Source organism: Hyaena hyaena, unplaced genomic scaffold (genome assembly GCF_003009895.1).
Source record: "Hyaena hyaena isolate Hyena2069 unplaced genomic scaffold, ASM300989v1 scaffold_93, whole genome shotgun sequence".
Taxonomy (NCBI): Eukaryota; Metazoa; Chordata; class Mammalia; order Carnivora; family Hyaenidae; genus Hyaena; species Hyaena hyaena.
The window spans coordinates 203305-217736 of NW_024080724.1; the positions used below are offsets into that span (position 1 = coordinate 203305).

The 14432-nt window shown below is 41.0% G+C and overlaps 1 long non-coding RNA gene across 1 annotated transcript; it reads left to right on the plus strand.

Annotated features, from left to right (window-relative positions):
- Nucleotides 1-134: 134 nt before the first annotated feature.
- Nucleotides 135-13415, plus strand: LOC120233542. Its single transcript, XR_005528846.1, has 4 exons — nt 135-351; nt 1556-1638; nt 12562-12695; nt 13232-13415. It is a non-coding gene; the product is annotated as an uncharacterized LOC120233542 (long non-coding RNA).
- Nucleotides 13416-14432: the final 1017 nt, after the last annotated feature.

A 14432-nucleotide genomic window follows, 5' to 3' on the forward strand; every position in this document is an offset into this window, starting at 1 on the left:
GGCGGGCTCCCGCCGGCCCCGCCTCCCGGCTGTCTGCTAGCGGCCGAGCGGGACCCAGCCCGGAGCCCCGCCCACGGGCCCGCCATACAGCCAATCCGCATCCGCGGGCGCCGGCCTCTGGCCACGCCCCCAGGCTACCCCGGGGCCGCGCTGCCAGACCCCTGCCCCAGCCAGAACCGCTCCCTGCTTGGAGGAAGCTGGGTAGGGGCCGGGGTCTAGCGAGCCCTGGCCTGGCTTAGCCTCCAGCCCCGGAGGGCGAGGGTTGCACGAGGGGTGTGTCTGAGTGTGAGTCGCTTTCGGAAAAAGGCTGTGGCCGTTCTACGCTCTTTTCTTCTAGCCTTCTCCCAGCACGTTAAGATCTAGTCCTGACCCCAGCCCCACCCCGACCCGCCTTCACAGCACTGCACCAGTCCTCAACACAGTCGCCCGGGTCCGCGGTATCGTCAGGCAGGCTTCAACCTCCACTTCCCAAATCCAGGCTTCAACTTTCAACACCCCACCCCCCAAATCCTTCTTCGGTGACTTTCATATACGACTCAGTCTTCTCCCGCTGTGTCTAACCCCAGCCTAGCCCACCTCTCAAAGTCCAGGCCCTGAAAGTCCTCAAGTCCTGGCCTCAGATGTGACACAGACTTCGGATCCTGAGTTCCGACACTCGACCCCGCCCCCCACCCTCCCCTCAAAGAGTCTCTCTCCCCTCCGGAACTCAGAGCGGACCCAGAACGGGGCCCCAAACCACACTCCTTCTTTCTGACCCCCTCCTGATCCAGGTGGGAAACGGAAGGTTCCCCACGCACCCCAAGGAGGAGGACTCCCCCTCTTAGCACGCAGCACTCCAACGTGGAGGAGGGGGAGCAGTCAATACTTTGACTTGCCTCTGATATGCCTGCGCAATAATTCTGAGGTGTCACTAGAAACCCAAATAAACTCGGCTACGTTTTCATTCTGAATTCCTAATTTACTGTGAGACGCTCCACCCACCTTCCCTCTGGGACACCAAAATGAGCTCCAGATTTGTAATTCTTCCTGTCAGACTAGTCCTCTCTTCAGACACAAACACAGCCGAGGAGGCTGTTGCATAGAACAGAGAACATTTTTCCACAGAACCTTTTGCGGAGAAAATTTTATTTTCTGTGTGATTTGAGCCTGGAATTAAATAAATCTTGGTGGCAGGGATCACAGTCACCCTCTGAGACCTGCCCCTCTCCCCTCCCGCGTAGGATGTTTATTTGAACAACTCGGTTAACCTTTCTGAGTCTCCATGTCTTCATCTGTAAAATGGAAATAATATCTCTCTTTGGGAAATAATACCTGCCTTTTAGTGAGAGGATGTAAGATTTGGGGTTCTCCCCTTCCTTTAAGCTCTGCTTCTAGGCCCTCCCTCCAGACACTCCCCTCTGGACAAGTAAGCTGGGGTGAGCCGGGTAGGTGAGGGAGGTTATACACTGAACCGCCTGCGTAGGGATGCAGGTACTACCAAAAACTAAGCAAAGCCTGCCCTCTTGGGCTGCTGGAGACGGCCAGTAACAAGCTCTGCTCCCGCTCCCTGCAACAGGCAGACCCAGAGGGAAAGACTGCTTCTGGCCGACCCCAATCCCGATCTTCTCCCTCAGTTCCAGTTTCTTCCATGGAGATGAGGTGGGTAAAGGGTCTTGTGATACCATGAGGTCTGTAGACTGATTTTTTTTCCAGGGCTCTAGTCTCAGTGTCTTCCATGAAAGCTCAGGAGACATTTATTCTAAGAATGAATGAATGAATGAATGAATGATTCAACGCAGGCAAGTGAAGTGTCCTCTTATCAGTTTCTCTCATTAGATTCCTCATCTCTAAAAAGAAAATACTATATCTACCCATTTATAAACAAAAGGGATTGAATCACATGTCTTGAGCCCCTTGAATGATGCAATACGTCTGGAACAGTGTCTAGAACATAGCAAATACATTTTTTTAGGACATAGTAAATATTTAGTTAATGCCATTTCCTTCGCCCATCCCCTTCCTGCCCTGTTTGATTCTAATCAGCATTCATTTCTGTTAACCTGTACCTTTGCTTTACAGAGCCCCAGTTAATCAGTGTCAGATTATTTTCTATGACACACTTCCAGTTCCTTAATATTTTCCATGGAATTGAGTGTCTTCATTAGAAGACTGAGGAACAGGAAGGAGAAACAGACTATTTTTAAATTTTATTTTCCTGATATTAGGAGGAAATTTCCATGAGCTGTGGATCCATAAATAAACTACATTGGAATGGAACAGCAAATGATAAGCCTAAAATCATGGTTCTCAAACTTTAAAATGTCTCCAAATTAGCTGGAGAACTTTTAAAAATGCAGATTCCTGAGTATCAGCAGCCCCAGACAGCCTGCATCCATTCATCTGAAAGAGGTCCAGGAGACTGTATTCATAACAAAGACCCCAGGTGATGCTGCTTCAGGTGTCACCAGGCCACACTTCAAAAGACAATGGTTTAGAAAATGTTACCCTGAAATTCAAGAAATGAAAATGCATGTACTTACTTCACCTTTTGAGAGAGGGACAGTGATGGAACGAAGGCTCTGGCTTTGGGGACCTGCAGCCCCTGGCTGGAATTCTGACTCTGCTATTTACCGGATGTAAGCTCCATATACCCTACTTGATTTCTCTGAGATTTCACATCCCCCAGTGTAAATGGAATAACGATACTCATATATTTGTTGTAAGGTCTAAGTGAGCTATTGCACATGAAGACTCTCTCATGAATGTTAATTCCCTTCACTGTCTCTATAGGCTCTGAAAAAGGCTTGTTATTCCATCTTTTTTTTTAAAAAATTTTTTAATGTTTATTTATTTTTGAGAGAGAGATACACAGAAAGTGAGCAGGTGAGGGTCAAGGAGAGGGAGTGACACAGAATCCGAAGCAGGCTCCGGGCTCTGAGCTGTCAGCACAGAGCCTGACTCAGGGCTGGAGACCATGAACTGTGAGATCATGACCTGAGCTGAAATCGGCCACTTAGCTGACTGAGCCACCCAGGCGCCCCTCTTGTTACTCCATCTTGATTTCATGGGGAAGAAACTGAGACCAGTTCCCAGCAAGTCAGCTTCAGAGCCAGGACTAAGAGACTCTTACTCCAATGCCTTGTCCTCTGCACAATGCTACCTGTCGGTGTTTATGCCAAGTACATTGTTTGCTTTTCCTTTTGGATTATTCCCTCAAGTAAGATGTTTTCCCCCAAGGAGAGAGCAGAGACACTTAGTTGCCCAAACTATATCCATCTCTATGGTCGCTTTATAACAGAATCTTCATTTGCGGGGCTGAGGGGGAAGTGGGGAGGGGAACAGTTCACCTAGCTAAAAATCTTAATTTCCCAGGCTCCTGGCACTTAGATATGACCATGTGACAGAGTTCTGGCCAGTGAAACATAAGAAATCTACTAAGTAGAGTTGTTGGAATGTTACTGTTTTCCCCATAAGGAAGAGAGAGACTCATCACATTCTTATCTTCTTTCTGCCTGGATCACAGTTGCAATGCCTGGAGGTACAGCAGCCATTTTGTGAGCATAAAGATGGTGGTCATAACTAGGAATAGTAGAGCAAAAGATGGAAAGAGTCTGGGTCCTTGATAAATTCCTTGAGCAACTGTACCAGCTTTAAATGCTTACAACTGAAGTTCATATTATATGAGAAAAATAAACATCTTGTTTTCATCTTAAAACACTTCAATTCTAGTCATGAGCTAACTATGGTATATTTTGTTTCTATCTTGTTTTTTAACCTACAAGCTATTATTGATTTGTACCATTATTATCTATTACTAACTCCTGGGCTCCTAACTGAATAACAAATCACCTTAAAACTTAGTGGCTTAGAATAATAACCGTATATTATTTCTCAGGAGACTGTGGGTAGGCTGCTCTGTTTTTCTCACCCTAGGCCAATTTAAGCTGATTACAGCTGAGCTCACATGTGAGTCTGCTGCCAGGTGGCAGATCAACTGGGAGTTGAACAGATCTAGAATGGGTTAGATCAGCTCCTTTGTGTGGCTTTTCATTCTCTAGCAGGGTCCCTACTTTTGTTAACATGACAGTTCAGGGGTCCAAGATAATGAATGACAGTTTACAACTGGCACATCATTTCTGCCACCTTCCATTGGTCTGGACATGAATTAGGCCAAGCCCAATTTCAAAGGGTGGGGAAAGAGGATCTACCTCTTCATAAAAAGAGCTGCAAAAATCACATTGCAAAGGGATGTGGATACCAAGAGAGAAATTAGGTGGCCATTGTTTCAAACACTTTTTACCACTTTTTCTGATCTTCACTTTTTTTTTTTTTAATCCCTAGACTTTCCATCTCAAATCACTTTAATTTTGCCTGACGTACATCCTTTCAAACTCCCTTTAGTGAGAGTCGACTCAGTGGCAAACAATTTTCATTTTCGTTTGACCGTGATGACAATTTTTAATCCTTATTTCTGGACAGTGTGTTCACAGGATGTAGAATTCTAAATTGGTAACTGTTTTCTTTCAACAGTCAAAGCTACCCTTCCACTGTTTCTGGCTTCCATTGTTGTTTATGTGAAATCAGATGTGAGTCTGTGTCTCCTTTGTAGGTAATTGGTCTTCCTACTATTTTATGATAGATCTTATTTTTTATAAATAAATATTATAAATAATAAATGAAACAATTATTTTTTAGGTTCACAACAAAATTGAGCAGAAATTACATAGAGTTCCCGTATGTTCCCTGTCCCTTCCCAGTCCCAGCCTCTCCCACTATTCCTATCACCCATCAGAGTGGTACATTTGTTGTCATCGATAAGCCTGCACTGACAACGTCATTATCCACCCAAAGTCCATAACTTCCATTAGAATTCGTTCCTCGTGTTGTATATTTTATGGGTTTTACCAAATGTTGAATGACATATGTCCACCACTCTCATATCATACAAAATAGTTTCCCTGCCCTAAATATATTTTTTACTATCTCCATAATTTTGCCTTTTCCAGAATGTCACATAGTCAGAATCATACTGTAGCCTTTTAAGATTGGCTTCTTTCACTTAGTAATATGCATTTAAGCTTTCTCCATATCTTTTCATGGCTTGATGGTTCATTTCCATTTAGCACTGAATAATATTCTGTTATATAGATTTACTAGAGTTTATTTATCCATTCACCCCCTGAAGGATGTCTTGATTGCTTCCAAGTTTGGGCAATTACAGATGAAATGCTATAAACATCCGTGTGAGAGTTTTTGTGTGGACATAAGTTTTCAACTCATTTGGGTAGATACCAAAGAGCATGATTGCTGGATCATATGATAAGAGTATGTTTAGCTTTGTAGAAACTGCCAAACTATCTTCCAAAGTGGATGCACCATTTTTGCATTCCCAACAGCAATGAATGTGAGTCCTATTGCTACATATCTGGCTGCTTTTATTTGATTGAATTTTTCATCTGTAGAAGTTTCATTTGGTTCTTTTAAAAATCTTTATTTTTCCTCTAATTATGTCCATATTTTTTTATATCCTTAAATATCTGAAGCATATTTATAATAGGTGTTTTAACGTAGCTGTTGGTTCATTTAATCTCTGACATTTCTGTGTCTGTTTACTGGTATTTTGGGCTCACATTTTCCTGCCGCTTTTTATGTCTAGTGACTTTTTATTGGATGCCAGACATTGTAAATTTTAGGGTATGGAATGCTTTGTTTTCCTGAAGAGTCTTGATATTTTTCTGACAGTGAGCTAAGTTACTTGCAGATTAGTTTCACCCTTCTGAGGCTTATTTTAAAACTCCTTTAGGAGAAGTCCAAAATAACTATTATTCTAAGACTCATTTTGCATCACTTAGAAGGTGCTTTCTCTCTGGGGTCTCTGCTAAATGCTCTATATATATCACAAGGTCTCTACTCTGGCTGGAGAAGACTCAAGCAATTCCTGAGCTGGTCTGAACTCTGAGAATCTGTTTTATAGCTTCTCAGTAATTTTTCTGTCTTCCAAAGTTGTTCTTGCCAGCCTTGTGGGGTCTCACTCTCTGAGTGCATAGATCAGTATTCAGCCAAAAAGTCAAAAGGCCCCCAATGTGGATTTCTCAAACTCTCTGCAGAACTCCTTCCTCACCAGAGCTCTGCCTTGCAAATTCTAGCAGAAGAAGGCATCCTGAGCACAGACCTCGATCTCCTCAAATCAGAGGAAATGCTGGGCACTGTGTTTGTTATTTATTTACCTATCATCTTCTGTGAAGTGCCTGTTCAACTCTTTTGCTCAAGTCTTATATTTATAGAAGTTACCTCCTATAAATCTGGATGTGAGTCTGGATGTGAGTCTGTTGCCAAATGTGTAAATAGTAAATATGTTTTGCTCTGTTATCTTATTAATATTATTTTAAAAGTGCGGCAGTTTTAATTGTTCTTCTTTTATAATAGTTCTTTCTGTGTTCTGTCTAGAAACAATTTGTCTACCCTCAACCACAAAAGTATTCCTCTTTGTGTTCATCTAGTTGTGTTAACGTTTTAGCTTTCACACTTAAGTCTTCAAGCTACCTTGAATTAACTCTTGTATAAGATGTGAAATTTGAGTCAAGGTTTAATTTTTTCCATACTGACGTTCAGTATGGTTTGCTGAAAAAACTTTTCTTTCCCTTTTAAACTGAATTGGTATGTTTGTCAAAAAATTATTTGACTGTGTATTTGTGGGTTTATTTCTGGACTCTTTTCTTTTACATTGGTCTAATTGTCTATCTTAATGCCAGTTTCACTCACTTGATTACTGTACTTTATGGGAAGTTTTAAAATCATGTACAGTTTGTGTTCTTCAACATTGTTTTGCCCACTGTAAGAAGTAAATTGTAATGATAGCTTGTCAATATCTACTTAAAAATCCTGCTAGAGTTTTTATTGGAATTGCATTGAATCTGTAAATTCAGATTCTGGGAGAACTGACATCTTTCTAATATTGATTATTCTAATCTATATACATGGTATATTTCTCCATCTCTTCAGGTCTTTAATTTCTCTCAACAATGTTTTATAGTTTATATTGGTAGAAGTCATTCATAACATGTGTTCAATTTATTTCTGGCTAAATTTTGATGGAGAGGAAATTAATTTTTAAATTAATTTTTTATTTTTTATTTAAAATTTTTTTTAATGTTTTATTTATTTCTAGGAGAGAGAGAGAGAGAGACAGCGTGAGCAGGGGAGGGTCAGAGAGAGAGGGAGTCACAGACTGAAACAGGCTCCAGGCTCTGAGCTGGCAGTCAGCACAGAGCCAGACGCGGGGCTCGAACCCACGAACTGCGAGATCATGACCTAAGCCAAAGTCGGACGCTTAAATGACTAAGCCACCCAGGCGCCCCAATTTTTAAATTTAAATTTAAATTCATTTATGGAATTCATTTTTAAATTTCATTTTCTAATTGTTACCATTAAATTTTCTGAAATTTTTAATTTTAATTCTTTTAGCTAGCATACTGTATTATATTAGTTTCAGGTATGTAACATAGTGATTCAACAATTCTGTACATCACCCAGGGCTCCTTAATCCCCATCACCTATTTCACCCATCCTTCTACCTGTCTCCCCTATAGTAACCATCAGTTTGTTCTCTGTGATTAAAAATCTGTTTTTTGGATTGTCTCTTTTCTCTTTGCCCTTTCATTTTGTTTCTTAAATTCCACATATAAGTAAAATTATATGGTATATTTCTTTCTCTGACTATTTCACTTAGCATTATACTCTCTAGGTCCATCCATGTTGTTGCAAATAGCAAGATTTCATTCTTTTTATGGCTGAGTAATATTCCATTTCATATATCTCAGTCTCTGTCTATCTGTTTATCTACACACACACACACACACACACTCCTCATCTTCCTTATCCATTCATCTATCAATAGATACGAGCTGCTTGCGTAATTTGGCTATGGTAAATAATGCTGCAATAAACATAGGAGTGCATGTACCCCTTTGAATTCGTGTTTTTGTATTTTGGGGATAAATAACCAGTAGTGAAATCACTGAGTCATAGGGGAGTTCTGTTTTTAACTTTTTTGTGGGACCTCCATAGTGTTTTCCACAGTGGTTGCTCCCATTTGCATTCCCACCAACAGTGCATGAGAGTTCCTTCTTCTCCAGTCCTTGCCAACACCTGGTGTTTCTGGTGTTGTTGATTTTAGCCATTCTGACAGGTGTGAAGTGATATCTCATTGTGGTTTTGATTTGCATTTCCCTGATGATCAGTGATGTGGAGCATCGTTTCATGTGTCTGTTGGCCACCTGGATGTCTTCTTTGGAGAAATGTCTGTTCATGTCTTCTGCCCATTTTTTAACTGGATTGTTTATTGGGATGCTGAGTTGTATTTCTTAAATTTACTAGCCGCTTATCAGATATGTGATTTGCAAATATCTTCCCTCATTTCATAGGTTGTTTTCTAGTTTAGCTGTTTGGTTTTTTTGTTGTGCAGAAGCTTTTTATTTTGACGTCGTCCCAGTGGTTTACGTTTGTTTTTGTTTCCCTTGTCTGGAGAGACATATCTAGAAAAATGTTGCAACAGCCAATGTCAGAGAAATTACTGCCTGTGGTCTCTTCTATTTTTATGGTTTCAGGTCTCACATTTAGGTTCTTAATCCATTTTGAGTTTACTTTTGTGTATAGGTGAGAAGGTAATCCAACTTCATTCTTTTGCAAGTGGTTGTCCAGTTTTATCAACACCATTTGTTGAAGAGACTGTCTTTTGGCCACTGCATATTATTACTTTCTTTGTTGAAGAGTAATTGTCCATATAATCATGGGTTTATTTCTAGGCTGTTTCTTCTGTTCTATTGATCTATATGTCTATTCCTGTGCCAGTACCATACTCTTTTGATTATTACAGCTTTGTAGTATATCTTGATATCTGGGACTGTGATACCTCCGGTTTTGTTCTTTTTAAAGATTGCTTCAGCTATTTGGGGTCTTTTATGGTTCCATACAAATTTTAGAATTGTTTGTTCTAGTTCTTTGTAAAATGCTATTGGTATTTTGATAGAGATTGCATTAAATGTGCAGATTGCTTTGAGTAGTTCAGACATTTTAACGATATTTGTTCTTCTAATCCATGAGCAGGGATGTCTCTCCATTTAATTGTGTCATCTTCAATCTCTTTCATCAGTATTTTACAGTTTTCAGAGTATGGGTTTTTCACTTCTTTCATTAAGTTTAATCCTAGGTGTCTTATTATTTTTGGTACAATTGTAACTAGGATTGTTTTCTTAATTTCTCTTTTTGCTACCTTATTATTCGTGTACAAGAATGCAGTGGATTTCTATATGTTGATTTTGTATCATGCAGCTTTACTGAATTATTTTATCAGATCTAGTAGTTTCTTGGTGGAGTCTTTAGAATTTTTATATACAGTATCATATCATGGGCAATAGTGAAAGTTTTACAACTTCCTTAGTAAATTGAATACCTTTTATTTCTTTTTCTTGTCTGATTGCTATAGCTGGGACTTCCAATATTATGGTGAATAAAAGTGGTGAGAGTGGACTCTCTTGTCATGTTCCTAATCTTAGAGGAAAATCTTTTAGTTTGTCACTACTGAGTATTATATTACCTATGGGTTCTTCATATATAATCTCTATTACATTGAGGTAATGTTTCCTCTAAATCCACTTTTTGAGGGTTTTTTAAAATCATGAATGGATGTTTTACTTTGTCAAATCCTTTTTCTGCATCTTTTGAAATGACCATATGGTTTTTATCCTTTCTCTTGTTGATGCGATATATCAAGTTGAATGATTTATGAATAATGAACTACAATTGCATGCCAGGAATAAATCCCACTTGATTATGGTGAATGATTTTTTAAAATGTATTGCTCAATTCAGTTTGCTGATATTTTGCTTGATGGTTTTTGCATCTGTGTTCATCAGAGATATTGGCCAATAGTTCTCCTTTTTTGTTGTGTCTTTATCTGGTTTTCCCAGTTCATGCTGGACTCAGAATGAATTCAGAAGCTTTCTTTCCTCTTCTAGTTTTTGGAATAGTTTGAGAAGAGTAAGTATTAGCTTTTCTTTAAATGCTTGGTAGACTTCAACTGTGAAGCTGTCTGGTCCTGGGCTTTTGTTTGGTGAGAGGTTTTTGTTTGTTTTTTTGTTTGTTTGTTTATTGATCAATTTCATTGCTAGCAATCAGTCTGTTCAAATGTTCTGTTTCTTCCTGATTCAGTTTTGGCAGGTTTTATGTTTCTAGGAATTTATCCATTTCTTCCAGGTTGTCTAATTTGTTGGGATATAATTTTTCATAATATTCTCTTATAATCCTTTGTATTTCTGTAGTGTTACCTCTTATTTCTTCTCTTTCACTCCTGATTTTGTTTGTTTGAGTCCTCTCTCTCTCTCTCTCTCTCTCTCTCTCAATGAATCTAAAGATTTATCAGTTTTGTTGATCAGTTCTATTGTTTCTTATTTCATTTATTTCTGCTCTAATCTTTATTATTTTCTTCCTTCTACAGGGTTTGGGTTTTATTTGTTCTGCTTTTTCTAGATCCTTTAGGTGTAAGGTTAGGTTGTTTATTTGACTTTTTTCTTGCTTCTTGAGGTAGGCCTGTTTTGTATAAACTTCCCTCTTAGAACAGCTTTTGTTGCATCTCAAAAACTTTTTACCACTGTGTTTTCATTTTCATTTGTCTCCATATATTTTTAGATTTCCTCTTTGATTTCTTGGTTGACCCACTCATTGTTTAGTAGCTGGTAATTTAACTGCCATGTATTTGTTTCCATTAAGTTTTAATTTAATTTTTTTTCATTTGTAGAAGTTGTGTTTGAATCTTTCCTAATTCTGTTTGGTCTTCCTTTATTGTTCCTTGTTTCCAATGTGTGTTTTTCAGTTGCTCTTTTTTTTTTTTTCAACAGTTAAAGCATTGGCATGTTTAAAAAAACACAGCAATTGTAGTTATTTCATAATTGTGTTTGCATATGATAATTTCAGCATATGAATTCTTGTGAGTCTATTTCTGTGTCTGTTGTCTCTCATTTATAGTGCCTCTGCATACACATTATTCCTTTATATTGAAAGCTGTGAATTTTCTTTGGAGTTCTTTGTGATAATTCTTTAAGGTCTGAGGTAAAGGTATCTCCTTCTATCGAAGATTTGCATTTGTTCTTATAACCTGTACCCCTACTAGTCTCAGGTTACTCTAACAAATTAGTGGCTTGAGTTTGGGTTTTAAAAAAAAAATTTGTTTATTGTTTGAAGCACACAGGTAATATGAATTTGGCTTGAGACTGCATGAGGGACAGCTTATGCTTCCAGATTCTCTGTGATAGCATTATTTTTCTTTTCTTTTTTTGCTCAGCATTCAAGTTCTTGCAACCCCCTGCTGGTTGAAGGGATTAACAGTTATTTCTGGTTCGCCTTTTCACTGGAAGGGTAGGTAGACCTTTGGGGTCTCAGCTTCATGGAGGAGGTGTCCACAGGCTTTGGATGGCCCCTGATCTTTGTACTCTGTGATTCCTGGGACTCTGTGAGCCCAGACATCAGAAGCTCACGTTAATCTGGTCCAATAAGTACCCTCAGAGTAACAGTCAGCTGCAGTGCTCCGAGTTCCATGAACTCCTTCTTTCACTTAGTACTGTGGCCACAGAATCTCTCACTTTCTTGCCCCCTGATCGATGCATTTAGGAAGATATATTTCCCCCCAGCATTTTTACGTTTATTCCATGGGAGGGTCGATCTATCAATTGTCAGGAATGAAACTCCTATGACCTAACCTCCTATTGCATGGGCATCTTCAAAATGACTATCTAATTTTCTGCAACAGTGTAACATTGTTGCTACTATTGTAAGTATCAAAGGGAATTCAAACAAAAGCTATTTCGCCAATACGGTGTAAAAGAAATTCAGCTTCTGGCATGGTCTCTGCTGCTTCTCAAGCATTAAAAATATGCTCACAGGCTGTCTAGCCCACTCGCCTCTGTCAAGCTGGTTTCCCCAAATGCTTGGGTTGCTTTAAGAAAATGTTTTGTGTTTTGTATTGTTTTGTTTTCATTTAGGCTTTTGTTGTGGATGTCTACTTTTAAACACACTATGGATAAAGAACTTGTCCGATGGATACTTTCTCTGCTTTGGGGACTTTATTTGTGAATTTTTGAATAATTTTATAAATGCCCCAATTGATACTGGAAAACAAAAGTGGACCCTTTTGTGTGTGCATGCGTGTGTGTGTGTGCATGTGTGTGTGTGTGTGTGTGTGTGTGTTTAATCCTGGTAGTTAACCTTCGCTTGATTCTGATTGCTTGATCTGCGAAGGCACAGATGTGCATGAAGCTCTCCCTGCTGATCTCCCTGTCTCCCCAGAGACACCTCCTTCCCTCGCCATAGAACTAAAAAGTAATGCCAACTTCCTGGCCCCTGTGAGTTAGGGTCGCGGGCCAGCAGGCTTGAAATATCTTCTCTCTGATCCTGAGAAACAGTCCCACGGCTGCAGACCATGGCTGTGTTTGTAACAGTCCTGCCCTCAGACAGCTGGAAGGTAGCGGTCCCAACCTCCCTCTATGGACCTCACCTTGAATTAGGTTTCTGCCTTGTTCCCATGTGTAGGCTGAGCTGAGCGGATGCGGCATGCAGCTGTGGGAGCCAGGCTCTGAGAAGCATCTCACTTGAGGCCAAAGCCATGGCCAAAGAGATTTAGGAGAGATTTCACAGAGCCTGAGCATTGAATGAGCACCACTCAGGTAAGGGCAAACCATGCCAGCGTCACCAACTCTGGCCCCCAGAGCACAGGTCTTGGCTCCTCCTTCAGGCCCCAGAATATAACCCAAGCTCCTTCCTCATTTCTAGTAAGACCGTTGAGACAATGAGGTACTTTCCAAAGGAATTTAGCTGTGAAGCTTAAGGAAATGAAAAAACAAAATGCTGTAGACCACCAAGCTTATAGAATCTGTGTGTCTCAGCTTCTGGAAGGTTCTGCTTCACACCCTATTTGAGAGTTCCATTTATAGATGACTCCATATTATATGAGATGTGCTTCTTCCTCCTAAGCCTAACAAAAAGCCAGTGTGTACGTGGGGGGCGGGGGCAGGGAGTCAGGATCCCTGGATGCACTGCTTTCTCTCTCCCAGCCCTCACAAGCAGGGGTGTGTGGGGAAGGACAGGAGATCCCGGAAGGACAGGACGAAGGTATGAGGTTTTTCCATGCAATTGTTCTTGTTTCCTCTCTCAAACATGGGTAGGTCACCTCTTTCCAGCCCAGCCCTTTTTTTCCTTCTAGGGGCTCACAGCTAAGTGACAGAGGTGGCTATATCCAATGTTAACTTATTGCGGGATCTTAACTGTAACATCACTGGACCACCTCCCAGCTCCTGCATCCTCTGTCATCCCAAGAAACCATGGTCTGACTTCCCAAAGCACCCACACAAAGTCATTTACATTTTTATTGAAAATAAAATCTTTAATGGTGCCAGAAAGATTGAATTTACATGACAAAATGCGGCCTCTGCCACCCTATCTCCTTCCTCCCTTGCGACAGGGCCCCTGCCCATTCCAACGTCTAGGTAGTTAGCCTTCTCCCTCCACTTCTCCCACTACCCAGATCTCTGCCACAAAAGCCCTGCGCGTCTGGGGGGCAAATGAGACGAGGTCTTGGCAGGCTGCCAGAGAGGGCAGGCAGGGCAGCGGCCACCCTCAACGTCCACCATGATGCAACAAGACAAGTGCGGCCCTGGTGGCCGTCTTCCCTCTCACCACCCTTTCCTCTGTCTGTCCCCATGTGCTACTGCTCCCCAGGGTCTGTCCCAAGTCTTCTCATTTTGACTCAATTCACATCACTTCCTGGACAACCTCAAACGCTCCCCTGGCTTCCCTTGGTGCGGACATGCTGATGACTCTCAAATCCCCATTTCCCCAGGAATTCAGCTCCTAGGTGCCCAGGTTCTTCACCACGTAAACCACTTCTTGGGGGGAACCTAGAGCTTGAGAGGGACCTCTGGGCACCTACAAAGCTCTCTTTAGGACAGCAAAACCATGACTCTCTGAGTAGGTTATTGATGATGTAGCTTGGAAATCACCCTGTGTCTTGTTTGTTTTTTGGTCTCTCCTCCCTCCCCAGCAAGTTCTGGATGGGGCTAGAGAGCACAGTAAATAGCCTTTTTGGTTTTAGACCAGATTGGGCCCTCCAAAGCATTTATTTGTAAGGTTTTCGGGCCCATCAAAGGATCTGGTTGGATTCCCTAAGAGACAGACCCCTGGATTAACTGGGTCATGTGTCCCCTTACTGTGGCCATGGAGTGACATATCTTAGTTTAAGCCTAGGACTACTGCCCATCCATGAACCAATCACAGTGGCGACTGATTGAGATTATGGCCATTGGTTTAGGTCGGCCCACGGAGCCTCCTAGAGCCCAACCTAACCACAAGGCCATCCCACTGTGGAGAAAGAGAGCATAAGTGCCAAGTTAGTAAGCAGCCAATGT